Source organism: Magnolia sinica, chromosome 1 (genome assembly GCF_029962835.1).
Source record: "Magnolia sinica isolate HGM2019 chromosome 1, MsV1, whole genome shotgun sequence".
NCBI classification, from domain to species: domain Eukaryota; kingdom Viridiplantae; phylum Streptophyta; class Magnoliopsida; order Magnoliales; family Magnoliaceae; genus Magnolia; species Magnolia sinica.
This window is the reverse complement of record NC_080573.1, coordinates 141,556,471-141,570,442: the sequence shown is the minus strand read 5'-3', so window position 1 is coordinate 141,570,442 and position 13,972 is coordinate 141,556,471. Positions and strand designations below refer to the sequence as shown.

The 13,972-nt window shown below is 40.6% G+C and overlaps 1 non-coding gene across 1 annotated transcript; it reads left to right on the top strand.

Moving 5' to 3' along the window:
* The first annotated feature begins 13,197 nt into the window (after positions 1 to 13,197).
* LOC131223567 (small nucleolar RNA R71) lies at positions 13,198 to 13,304 on the top strand. The gene has a single exon (XR_009160549.1). It is a non-coding gene; the product is annotated as a small nucleolar RNA R71 (small nucleolar RNA).
* Positions 13,305 to 13,972: the final 668 nt, after the last annotated feature.

Genomic DNA, 13,972 nt, shown 5'->3' with positions numbered 1-13,972 from the left:
AAAGGGGCTGGGGTTTTTTCAAAGGTGAGAATTACAACGGGAGATTGAGTTACTTCTGTAATTAAAAAAGGTGAGTGGTGTAACTCTAAGGCTTTTATTATAGTGGAGATATATGTTGATTTGGTTGTGGTTTTTCCTACAAGGGTCTTATTCATATAATGAGAGGAGATGCCCGAATGAAGGCCTTTTATAATACCAAAAGTGGTGCATTTATCCCTAAAGGCCAGAATTTTGGTGTATTGACCTTAGGAGAGTGTTCCTAACTATTTTGGCCCACGGGAGGGTGCACGGGTCAATCCACTGTATAGGATAGTTTCCCTAAGTGGTGATTTACGCAAAACTTTGATTGCCCCCGCAAATCGAATACATCGATCAATGGTTATGATCAAAAGTGAATTCAACGGTTTCCGATCATCGATAGGGATTGCAACTATACATATATGTGTAAGATATTAACTTTTGTTAGTGTCATTCATTTGGTCACTATCTAATGATCTGAAAGCCACAACTTTGGAAAAGATCAGACGGGGACAATTAACTTAAGTTCCTAACAATTTCTAAGGACATTTACACATCTCATGCGTTGGTCTTGTAAGTCCAACTTAAGCAATTCAAGACACAATCTCGACTCGATATCTTGTGATGGATATTAAGTCCAACTAAGACGGACGTCTTCCTATAATTTCAAGTTTAGTGGCCCACTAACGAGTGGCCTATAGCAAGTTTAGTCAATCATGATATTTCCAAAATGAATTGAGTTGAGAGATCTTTTGTGTCTGGCAACTAGGGTCTGGATTAGCTAATTTTATAATATAGCCTTTTCACAATTACGAAAATGATTATTCAACTCTAATCTCATCATCAATAACCTTAATTCAATTATACTAGAAACTACATGAATTAATAAAATATACTTTTAAAAAAAATATAATTTAATCGTATAAGATTATTTTTAGCATGATTATAAGCAATTTCTAAGAAGATACTGAATACAAAAACTCTAAGATGAAGAAGATACGTCTAGTCCATCGATAACGTGCAGTTGCGGAAATGTTCAATTTCAATAAGTATATTGCTTGTAATTTTTTATACTTTTATTATTAAATTATTTTTATAATATTTATGGTAATTCATCGTCAACTCTACTTTAGTCCTACCAAATTTCATTTCATTTCAAGTTTTTTTTTAAATTCTTAAAATTTTAGAAGTACCAGTTATTTGAAACTAATTATTTTTTATATAATTTTCGAAATGTCTTAAATTAAAATTATTTTAGTATTTAAAAAAATTTATGAAATTAGACACATTAAGCTTCAATCTAACTTTTGAATTACCTTAATCAGAGTTGTATAAAAAATATATGATTTTTTTAAGTTTACACACTAAATTTGTCCATTATTGAACGTTGTTATCCAATGTTGAACAGAGGGTGACGATGGCACCGTGGATGAAACGGTGGGATTGTCGACTGCTGTCTGGATTTTGATGGTGACACCGTGGAATGCATGTTAGTAATGTTGGGGTTTGTAAAAAAACTCTATATTTTACGGTGACACTGTGGAATGTCGTCCACTCTTTACAAAACTCAAATTTCCACTTAGTTGGACAGTTTTTGTGGACCCAAAATCACTCTGTTTTATCCCAAATATGTGCGAATATACACACAAACATGCACTCAAATTAAGAAATCAAAGGTAATACTCGGGGTCATCTAATTCTCAAGTTAGCAAAAATTTGGGGTGTTACAATGTGTATAGATTGAATAAGTCTTTGTATGAGCTGAAGCAGTATATGAGGCAGTGGTAAAAGCAGTTCGACTCCAACATGGTGAAGATTGGCTATATCAAATGTGAGTATAATTTCTGCATGTATTATAGGGTGCTTAAGGACGGGTCTTACATTCAATAGGTGTTATATGTAAATGACATGTTGATTGTTACGAAAAACAAAAAGTAGATACTCTTGCTTAAGTATATGTTAAGTAAGAAGTTTGATATGAAGGATTTGAGCATTGTGAAGATGATTGAATGTATAGAGATTCATAAAGATAGAGAGTCTGAGAAGTTGTAGTTGTCTTAAAGGGGATATGTGCAGAAGGTGTCAAAGAGGTTCCACATGGAATGTGCTAAGCCTATTAGCATACCTCTAGCAAGTCACCTTAAGTTTGTTAGCCAAGTCATGTCTAAGCACAGAAGAGGAGATTTTAGACATGTCAAGGGTGTCGTATGCGAGTGTAGTAGAAAGTCTCATATATGCAATAGTTTGTATAAGGTCGGATGTCTCACAGGTAATGTAACGCCCTAAACATCGGCACTCGAGTACAGAGACCCCGGTCCCGAGTTCTGAGTGTGAACCAAATAAAAATGCATGTGTGGCCTCATCCAAATTCACTTTCATTTCACATATGAACAATCAAAGTAGCGCAATTCAAATTAGTGAATCCAAAGCGAGGTAGCGATAACATAAATCAATAAATATAAGGCTAACAGTTTAAGTAAGTTAAAAAGTGGTGTCCATCCAAATGTGGATTATACAAGCCACAATATACATACGTAAGATGATTAAAGTATAAATTTTTCAGTTTTCACCCAATCCTTCAAAACATAATGGCGGTGGCACAAGCCGATTAAAGCTTACTCATTTAAGGTTTTACTAGTACATGCATCAATAATACTGCCTGGTTGGTGTTTTAAAACACCATCCCAGGAGGAAATGAGTAGTTAACTCAGTGGTTCTATTAGTTCTAAGTTACACATGTTATCGGTTGAATCGATACAGTTAATGATAAACATGAAATCAACCATTTCCAAAATAATCATGTTAAATGCACGAATGAGATTATGGAATGATGCATACGCCTTACAATCTAACACTCTCTTACAAACGACTCCAACGCCTATTTTACAAATGCCAACACTCCCTCAACACGCGTCCACAACGCCCAAGTCGTAAAATCTTATCTAATGCAATACAGTGAATGACTATGTTAGCCGAGTAGTTATTAAGTTTCATTCATTCAGCATATTGCCGAAGTTAAGAAACCAATGTTACAGCACAAGTCCTTATCCGAATCACGTGTCTCGTTGCAGCATGTAGCAACTCCTCACTAGTGTTCCTTAATCCAAATTTAAGTATCACCCGTTTATCTCACAAATCAACGATTTCAAAGGTACGACATGATATCAAAATGTATGAAGATTAACTCGGTATAAGTCATCATTCAAATATCGAGTATGATCGCTCAGTTATGAGGTGCGGGCTTATCACATAAAACAAAATCACCATAAAAGAAAAGGATTTATCACTCAATTTCATTCACGCCCGGGTCATTCAAACGATACTCTGGCACGGAATCATTAGGCAGGTAATTTGACGAGAGTCGTTCGAGCAATGATCTATCACCTCCATTAGTGTTAACTGGTCACTACGAGGAGGCTTGTCACCCTAGCGTAGGCCGATAACTTGGACACAGTGTCCCATACCACCATGCCCCGGCTTATGAATCTCAGTGGGATCATATCACACTAATGGTTATAAATGGACACATCTATTGGGAATGGGGTATCTAATATTATATTTAGTCGTATCACACATTTTTAATATACATGATCAATCGGCTAGTGGACTAATTCGATTGACATGAGAAAACTCCGACGCAACCGGCATTGGGTGCAAGCATCCCGTGTAGTCCAGCTATTATCGGTTGTCTATGTTCAACCCGGGTCGATCGAACAAGCCTGGGGTACCCACCCTAACTTAGTACACTCTTTTAGTTCGAGCGGTTAGCCAACTGGCCCAACATCGTTAAAATCCTAAGTATCGTTATAGACTAAACGCTACATCACATAATTATAGCATAGGTTATACCGCATAACCACTTAGATATTTCATCGAACATGTAAACATCCATAGGGTACTATCACTAAGACATTAAATCAAACATGTGAGCATGCATAAAGTAATACAGTCACTTAAGCATTAAATCAAATACGTGAGTATCGACAAAGTAACACATTCCACCATTCAAGCATTTAATCAAACATGTGAATCCATATCCAACAAATAACATATATTATAACAAAATCAAAATGTTAACATATTAGCATACACAAATTTATCTACAAGCAACTAATCGTTAACTGAGACCATCAAGGATCGATAAAAAGATAACCTAGAGATAATGGTCCGCACATTGTGACAATCCTCTCGACTTGTGGCTCTCATAAGGTTTGAGTGTTAAGGAAATATCATTGAAAAACCTAAATAAGTATACACACTTATGAGATTAGGGACAACCACTTATTAAAGCTCTAAATTGTAAGTGGGATTCAACACTTATCTCTAATCATTGTCGGGAAAGCTCCGACGATGGCTCTTATTATGGCATAGCAGCTAAAGAGGGGATGAGAGGGTCGATGTACACCAACACTCACACCCCAAGTGCTCTCGCTCTCTCTCTCTCTCTCTCTCTCTCTCTCTCTCTCTCTTCCTTTCTCCTCTTTTTCTTCACGCTTTCTCCATTATTCTCTTGTTGAAGTTCGTATGCAAGGTGGGGGTGCCCAAACAAGGTTCTTATATAGTGCCAGAAGTGATGCAAATGGCTACAATGACCCTTTATTCATTATATTAACCATTGAGGGGATTGTTTCCCACTAATGGGATCCACTGGGAGGTGTAAGGGTCAATCTAAGCCATGGGATAAGTGTCTCAATAAGTAATATATATTTAGGCACAACCATCTGATGATTAGACTTGTTGATTAATCGATAAGTGTTCACTCCCCAAGTATAGGGTTGTGATGTAGTAATAAACTCGGTAAGACCGAGGTCGAATCCACAGGGACTGATACCTGTACGTTATATGAAACCAAGTAGAACTAGAACTAGACTAAGATGCTATCTAAATCAAATAAAATTTAGGGAAAAATTTGTGGAATAATTATCTAAAACTTAAGTAATTCAGAGGAAGGAAACTAGGGATTCAGAGGATCCACTTGTAAAGATCAGGGAGATCTTATGCTCGCATATGGAATTCAAACTGAACTTACTTGATTTGGTTCTCAAGAGATGAAAGGTATATAAATTAGAATGGATTCCATCATCTAACCATGCCCAGGAGACAGAGCAAACAACAGGATTAAACTAATTACCAACCAATCAACAATGTATGAAGATCAGGAAGGGTACTGTCATCCTACCATACCCATGGAGCAATGATGAACAACAGGGCTTCCTGACTTCCTAAACATAAAAAGGGAAAGAAATATTCAAAGCCATTGCAAACCCATTGTAATTTCAGTCACAACGGACTATTAAAGACTAATAAAAATATTCCTTATAATAATCATCAAAGAATAAATTCAGTTCATGCATTCATAATTAAAGCATAAAGTAGTCTCCCATCTCGCTACAGGCTTCACCTCTTAGCCCTAGCTAAGAGGATTAGCCTAGCATGATCATGCTAGAACCCCTTAGACAAAGAAATAAACAGAAAGAAAGAAAAAAGAATAGAAAAGAACAAGAAGGAAAGAGAAGAAGAGATCCAGCCTCACGTCAGCCTTCCTCCGTTTTTTTCATTGAACGCTGCCCGTCCCGGCACCAAGTTCCTGTCCCAAGCTAACGTCCAGCAGCCATGCTTCTCTCCTCGTTTCAAACCAAGACCGAGCCCAACTTTCCAAACAAAGATCAGCCGTGCACTCCACGTCCCTCTCCCTGTTTCCAAAACTCCTTTTCCTTTTTTTTAACCAAAGACGAGCCCTCCCTTTTATGCAGCCGTCCACCTCTTCTCCTCTCCATTCGCAGCCGACTCCTGGTGGGACTCTGCCCATCTTGCGTTCGTGAGCTGCTGGGACACAAGATCAGCTATCTGCGCAGAAAAAGAGAAAATGCTTTCCGCTGATGATTGGTGAGGCCCAAGATCGGGACTGTCAACGAGATCCACGCCGTCCATTGGAATCCTCGTGGAAATCCAGTCAGGACAGGGTGATTTTGGCAGGTTCTTGTATGGCCCGCTGGATGCTGTATTCCGCCGTCCATCATAAGTTTCGGCGGTCGAAATCCACTACACGTTACTTCCTAGAAAAATTCCACCTAGGTGATGGTCCCAAGCCTCTTTGGAATCCACTAGACGGTCCAGATTGAACCGAACCCATCAGAGGATGGCCCACAACGATCCACCGCAGGCTCTGTTGCGAAACAGAGCCTGCACGTTTGAACGCTGTGATGGTCGGTGGACCCCACGGTGATGTATTTTGAGAAATCCATTCCGTCCACTAGGTTCAGGACGAAAAACCCTCAGGAAATGAGTATTTTTTGGAGAGAATCGGTGGGGTCCACAAGCTTGCTTAGTCCGCCGTCCATCCGACGTTTATCAGGTACTCTGCCTTTGTGTGTGTGCATGGGCCAAAAAAGGAAAGCTAGGTGACGATGTTGGTCACCTTGCAGAGCGTATGGACGGTTCTGATCGTCGAGAACTGTGATTGATGGGGCCCACTACGTGAAAACGGACGAACAGCGTCCGTTTGCTGTTTCCGCCTGCGAGAAGGATCGGGTCAGCGGCGCTGACCCGATCGGCTTGATTCGGTGCACGCCCGGTGCACTTGCATTCCTTGCACTTGCACTGCATGTGTGGGTCCCACAGAGATGTTTGTGAGAAATCCGCTCCGTCTATCCGTTTGGCCAGCTCATTTAAACAGCTGAGACCAAACATGGAGAGTATCCAGATATCGGGTGGGCCCCACTTAAGGATTTAAGGAGCTGATCTATCCGTTGGGCCACTTCCACAGCGATCCAATGGCTGATTTTTGATGTGTACGGTTTATTTATGGTCCTCAGGCCACGTATGAAGTTTCGAACTGATCAGATGGTGGGAACCCTATGATCTTGCATTCTGGACACTTTTCAGGCCACTTGAGCTTCAATTCCTTGATTTTCTTGGGTCCCTGATGTGTAATTCCTTCGTTCTTGGTCTTCTAGAGTCCGTTCCTTGCCTTGGTGCTTCTGGAGCGTCGAATCCATGCATTTACCACCCTTTTTCAGTCCAGGCTCTTAAACACACCCTGCATTACAAACACGATTAAATTAGTCCGATAAACAGTATCATGCGTGTAAATCTATGCAACAACTGGGTCTGATATGCAATATTTGACCCTCAACACAACCCCCAACCAGCATCTTGCTAGTCCCGAGCAAGGTATGCGAAAAATAAGTTGAGAAATACAGGACACTTTTTATGAACTCAAGAGATTTATGAAGAACAATTCAGATACTCGAATTCTAAGATTCATGAATGTTGGCATTACTTTCTCTTCTAGACTTAATCACACGGTAACTTCGTAATTAAGTTCAAAATATTAGTCCATCAATTAGAACAATTCTAAACATTAAATTCCATGGATGCATAGTCTAATCTTGAAACATTAAAATTCACTTCTCTATTTAAGGATATCATTGGTAACCAATAAGAGAATTCACGATAACCAGCACTTGCCTCACACATTATCTTTTTATTCTTTTAATTTTTGACTTTTCCATTGAAAGTAATGTCAAGAAGGGGAATCAAATCCTTACCTATAGGGAGCAAACCTAAGGTAAAGACTGTACACCCAACTTTTTCACATATCATTCATGGGGAATTAAATCTACACCTATAGGGAGCAAACCTATGGTGTAGACCATTCGCCTAATCCTTTCAATTTTCCAAGTTGGTTCCTTTCATGTTTAGTGATTACTAAGTTAATCCTTTAATATCGAACTGAAACCTTAATATGCAAGCGAGATGTGTCCTGCGAATTTATGACTCAATTAATGTTTACAAATTCTAATAATGGATTAATAATTCAAACTTAGCTGTGAAATTTAATAGATAACTGAATCCAAGAGTCATAAAGTACCAACATCACGCATCTTGAAATTCTAAGTGCCCTAGATGGCCGTCAAAATCACTTCGACTTCAACAAAATGTCAGAAATTTTTTTAAAATTTTCACAACTTTGGTTCAAGACCAAGAAAATGCTGATTAGGTGACCTAATCTCCCACCCCCAACCTAAAATCTACATTGTCCTCAATGAAAAAAGAAATAGACATGCAATGCACATGAGACAACGGAAAAATAAGAGTGATGGAAAGATAGTACCTGAACGAAAGAATCAAGAGGCTTTTCAAAGATTTCTACGTAAGAGCGGTCAGCACAAGAGAGAAACCAACAAATAAAATAACAAAAATACAATCCTACCTATACCACTTTCGCAGGTGCTCTCGATTGCATTTAGCGTATGCAACAAGCCTTTAAACCCCTAGGTTACCCCTAGTGGACGAGTTGTAGTCTCGTGAGGGTTTGCAGCAATGTTACCCACAAACATTGAACTAACTAATGATAAAAAAGAAATGAAATGAAGAGCTGGGTTGCCTCCCAGGAGCGCTAAGTTTACCGTCTTCAGCCAGACAAATAAAGCAACTACCCTAGTCCTAAGAAAACAGGAAACTTACCTATACCTCCATCAGACTAGGAGATTAATCCTGGTAAACAGGATCAGTCAGAGGCATGGACATGTCCTCTGAATCAAATTTCTCGACAAATGGTTTCAATCGATGTCCATTGACTTTAAACTCCTTGCCATTGTCGGGATCTCTTATCTCAACGGTCCCATGCGGAAAAACAGTAACAACAATGTAAGGGCCGGTCCAACGAGATCGAAGCTTACCCGGAAAGAGATGTAATCGAGAATTGTACAAAAGGACCTTCTGACCCGGCGTGAATGATTTTCGCAAAATGTGTTGGTCATGAAATGCTTTCATCTTGTCCTTGTAAATTCTCGAATTATCGTACGCATCATTCCGGATTTCTTCAAGTTCATTCAATTGAAGTTTGCGTAGCGAGCCAGCGTTGTCCAGATTGAAATTAAGATTTTTGATCGCCCAGTACGCTTTATGTTCCAGCTCCACAGGCAAGTGACAAGCCTTCCCATAGACAAGTCTAAAGGGAGACATTCCAATAGGAGTTTTAAAGGCAGTACGGTATGCCCATAAGGCATCGATCAATCGGATTGACCAATCCTTACGATCAGGGTTAACCGTTTTCTCCAAAATGTGTTTAATCTCCCTATTGGAAATCTCAGCTTGTCCACTTGTCTGCGGGTGGTATGGGGTGCTTACCTTATGAGAGATACCGTATTTCTTCATTAAGCTCTCGAATGGTCTATTACAAAAGTGTGAGCCCCCATCACTAATGATGGCTCGAGGCGTTAGAATCGAGAAAGGATATTTTCTTTTAGGAATTTAATGGCCGTGCGATGGTCATTCTTTCGACACTAATCGCTTGACCCATTTAGTGACATAATCCACGGCGAGCAAAATATCAGATTCCCAAACGATTGGGGAATGGTCCCATGAAATCGATGCCCCAGAATCAAATGCTTCAATGATAAGAATGGGATTCAAAGGCATCATATTTCGACGGACAATGCTCCCAATTTCGACAACGCTCACAAGCTTTGCAAAACTCATGAGTGTCCCTAAACATAGTGGGCCGAGTAAAAGCCACATGCAGAATCTTGGCCGTGGTCTTTTTAGCAGAAAAGTGACCACCACAGCCTAGAGTGAGAGAAGGAGATGACGCTTTGATGCTCATCGTCGTACACATCTCCTTAGAATTTGGTCCGGGCAATATTTAAATAAATAAGGATCATCCCGAGAAAAGTTGCGCACCTCGGTGAAAAATTTCTTCTTATCTTGCGCGGTCCAATGTGGGTATAGCACCCGTAGCAAGATAATTAGCAATATCGAACCAAGGTGAATGGGAGACTCTGAACAGCTGTTCATCAGGGAACATGTCATTGATATGGGTCGCCTCAAGGGAATCAGAGGTATTAAGGCGAGAAAGGTGATCGGCCACTACGTTCTCTACTCCCTTTTTATCTTTAATTTCCAAATCAAATTCTTGGAGTAGAAGGATCCATCGTATCAAGCGGGGCTTAGAATCATTTTTCGAAAGAAGATACTTAAGTGCCGCATGATCTGTGTAGATAATGATCTTGGATCCAATCAAGTAGGACCTAAATTTGTCCAAGGCGAACACTACAGCTAAGAGTTCCTTTTCCGTAGTCGAGTAGTTCACCTGGGCAGAATTTAAAGTTCTACTTGCGTAATGAATGACGTAGGGCCGCTTATCTTTTCTCTGGCCTAGAACCGCCCCAAGAGCATAATCAGAGGCGTCGCACATAAGCTCAAAAGGAAGGCTCCAGTCGGGTGGCTGTATGATAGGTGCAGTGGTTAACATGCCCTTAAGCTTAGTGAAAGCTTCCTGGCATTACTCAGTCCACTCATACGGAGCATCCTTTTGAAGAAGATTACATAAAGGACGAGAGAGAAGACTAAAGTCCTTTATGAATCGCCTGTAAAATCCCGCGTGTCCTAAGAAGGATCGCACATCTCTGATGTTCTTGGGTGGAGGTAGGTTAGAGATAAGATCGATTTTTGCCTTATCTACCTCGATTCCTTTGGACGAGATGATATGCCCAAGGACAATTCCCTTTTGAACCATGAAATGACACTTCTCCCAATTAAGTACCAAGTTCTTTTCTTCACATCTTTTCAGCACACATTTAAGACTTTCCAAGCACTTGCTGAAAGATGGACCGTAAACAGAGAAATCGTCCATGAAGACCTCTTGATATTGCCCCACCATATCAGAAAAGATACTAAGCATACATCGAAAGGTGGCAGGTGCATTAGATTGTCAGATTGGCATCCTTCGGTATGCATAGGTGCCTTAGGGACATGTAAATGTGATTTTTTCCTGGTCTTCAGGGGCTATCTCTTTCTGGTTGTAGCCCGAATACCCGTCAAGGAAAGAGTATTAGGAATGACCAGCTAACCTTTATAGGATCCGATCAATGAATGGTAAAGGAAAGTGGTCTTTCCTCGTGACGGTATTCAACTTCCTGTAGTCAATGCACATTCTCCAACCAGTAGTGACTCTAGTTGGCACGAGTTCATTATTAGCATTGGCTACGATGGTGATTCCGGACTTCTTAGGAACCACTTGAGTTGGACTCACCCATTGACTATCAGATATAGGGTATATAATACCCACATCCAATAGTTTAAGAACCTCGGCCTTAACCACTTCCTTCATGTTTGGATTTAGTCTACGTTGTGGTTGCCGAGCGGTTTTTGCATTATCCTCAAGATATATGTGGTGAGTACAAATCGAGGGATCGATTCCTTTGAGGTCCGCTATCGTCCATCCTAGGGCTCCTTTATGCTCAATGAGAGTAGATATAAGCATACTCTCTTGTTCTTTCTCCAGGTGGGCAGAGATCACCACCGAGTATGTCTCATCTTGACCCAAATATGCATATTTCAAATCAGAGGGCAAAGGTTTTAGGTCAAGTTTCGGCGGCTTGAGGTTAGACGGTAGAGGCACTATATCGGTTTGTGGTAATTCTTCAAATTGTGGCCTCCACCGGTTAACTTCAAGTACCGGTGCAGTATCAAGTAAGGCACATGTCTCCCTAATCATGTCATCATCGAAATCATGGGAGTGGGCCAGGCACGTCTCCAGATGGTCGGAGGATAAGGTTAGAGGTGTCGTATCTTCCACGAAAGAGTCAATCATGTTAATGTCGTGGAAATCGTCATCATCCTCTGCGTTGCTGCCGTTATTGAAAAAAATGTTTGACTCCAATGTCAAATTTCCAAAAGACATAGTCATGATACCATTCCTGCAATTGATAATTGCATTTGACGTGGCGAGGAATGGGCGACCAAGAATGACGGGAATCTGAGTGCTCATTTATTGATGGGTTCGGTGTCCAGGATGATAAAATCTACAGGGTAGTAAAATCTATCGACCTGGACTAACACATCTTCAATTATCCCTCTTAGTACACGAACAGAGCGATCAGCAAGTTGTAGTGTGGTTAGGGTGGGTTTTAATTCACCCAAACCTAACGTTTGTATACCGAGTAGGGGATCAGATTGACGCTCGCTCCTAAGTCAAGAAATGCGTGATCAATTCGATGGCTCCCGATTACACATGATATGGTTGGGCTACCGGGATCCTTGAATTTCTGTGGCACGTCTTGCTTCAGGATGGCACTCACTTTCTCAGTCAAGAAGATTTTCTTTTGAATAATTTTCCGTCGCTTGGTCGTGCATAAGTCTTTTAGGAATTTGGCATATGAAGGTATCTGTTTAACGACATCAAGCGAGAGGAATGTTGACTTTCACTGTTTCAACACCTCTAGGATATCCCGAGAGTTAGAGAGAGATTTTGGTGAAACCAACCGTTGGGGAATGGAGCAATGGCTTCTCTAGAAGTTCCGGTTCTACTTTTTGTGGGGCATCATGGATCCATCATTGTTGTCCTCTTACGGTTCTTGAGGCTTGTCGGGCCTAGGAAGAGTTTTATCAATGATCTTCCCACTCCTAAGAGTGGTGATGGATTTAGCATGCCCCATCTGATTTGAAGAGCTGGGATCATTATTCTCGTACTGCGGTTTAGGATTGGGGATAGGTTGTGCAGGAAGCATCCCCTTTTCTATAACCGTCATACGAGAATCTATCTTTTGCATAAAATCTGTAATTCCCCGCATTGCCTGAGCCAGCTCTTGTATGGGATTTTGAACCGGTTCCTCTTGAGGTTTCACTTGATTTGGATTTTGATTGAAGAAACCTGGAGGAGTCGCCGTTTGTCCATTTCTCCAACTGAAGTTTGGATGATTTTTCCAGCCAGGATTGTATGTGTTAGAGTTAGGTCCAGTAAAAGGTCTTTGATAATTATTTACGGCATTGGCTTGTTCATTCAACACTCCTCGAAAGGCAGGTATTGTAGGACAGTTTTCAGTTGTGTGAATGTTGCAATCACAGATGCCGCAAACAATTTCATTGACCTTATCCTTCTTTCCTTCCATGGCCTCAACTTTCCTTATGAGTGTAGTCACTTTACACTTGAGATCATCCTCTTCTTTCAAGAGATATAATCCACCTTTTTCCTTTAATTGAGTTGGCCTAGACGTGGTGTTCGACTTTGGGTAATAGTCCCAAGATTGTGTTTTTTCAGCCAAACTGTCGAGGTAGTCCCATACCTCGTCGACATCTTTATTAATGAACTCTCCATTACACATTGTCTCGACCATTTGGCGCATGGAAGATGTCAGTCCATCATAGAAAAAATTTGTAATGCGCCACGTTTCAAACCCGTGTTGTGGGCATGAACTGACCAAATCTTTGAACCTTTCCCAACATTGGAAGAATGTTTCATCTTCCTTTTGGGCAAAGTTCATGATCGCTTTTCTGAGGGTAATCGTTTTATGATGTGGGAAGAATTTTTTTATGAATTCCCTCTGCATATCGTTCCATGTGCCAATGGATCTAGGACGCAGTGAATGTAACCACGTCTTAGCTTTCTCTTTTAAGGAAAAAGGAAAGAGTTTCAACCTAATTGTATCCTCAGATACATTAGGAAAACATAATGTAGCTATAATCTCATCGAACTCTTTCAAATGTAAATATGGACTTTCAGATTCAAGTCCATGGAATTTGGGAAGGAGTTGGATAACTCCTGGCTTGATGTCCATTTGTCCTGTGTTTTCAGGAAAAATCATGCATGAGGGCGTACTCACTCCCGCCGGTTGTAGAAAATCTCGTAAAGTACGAGGCGGGGGTGCCTGTTGCACCTCATTCTCATCTTGTGTATCCTCCACCCTAGGTGGAAGTAGAGGAGGTTGGTCTTCAGCCATAACCTCAGTTAACTCAGGGGATTTTGAGCGGTGTCTAGTCCTGCGATGGATAGTCAACCCCTCAACCAATCCTCCTTCAGTCAAGAGACGTCGAGTGTCGCCACGGGCCCACTTGGGCATGAAAACACTCGCAGCCCTCAATTAAAAACCTAATCCTAAGAAAGGAAAAGAAAATCTAGAAAGAAGGAGAGAGTTGGAAAGAAATTACCAAATTGAAGTCCTAAGTTAAA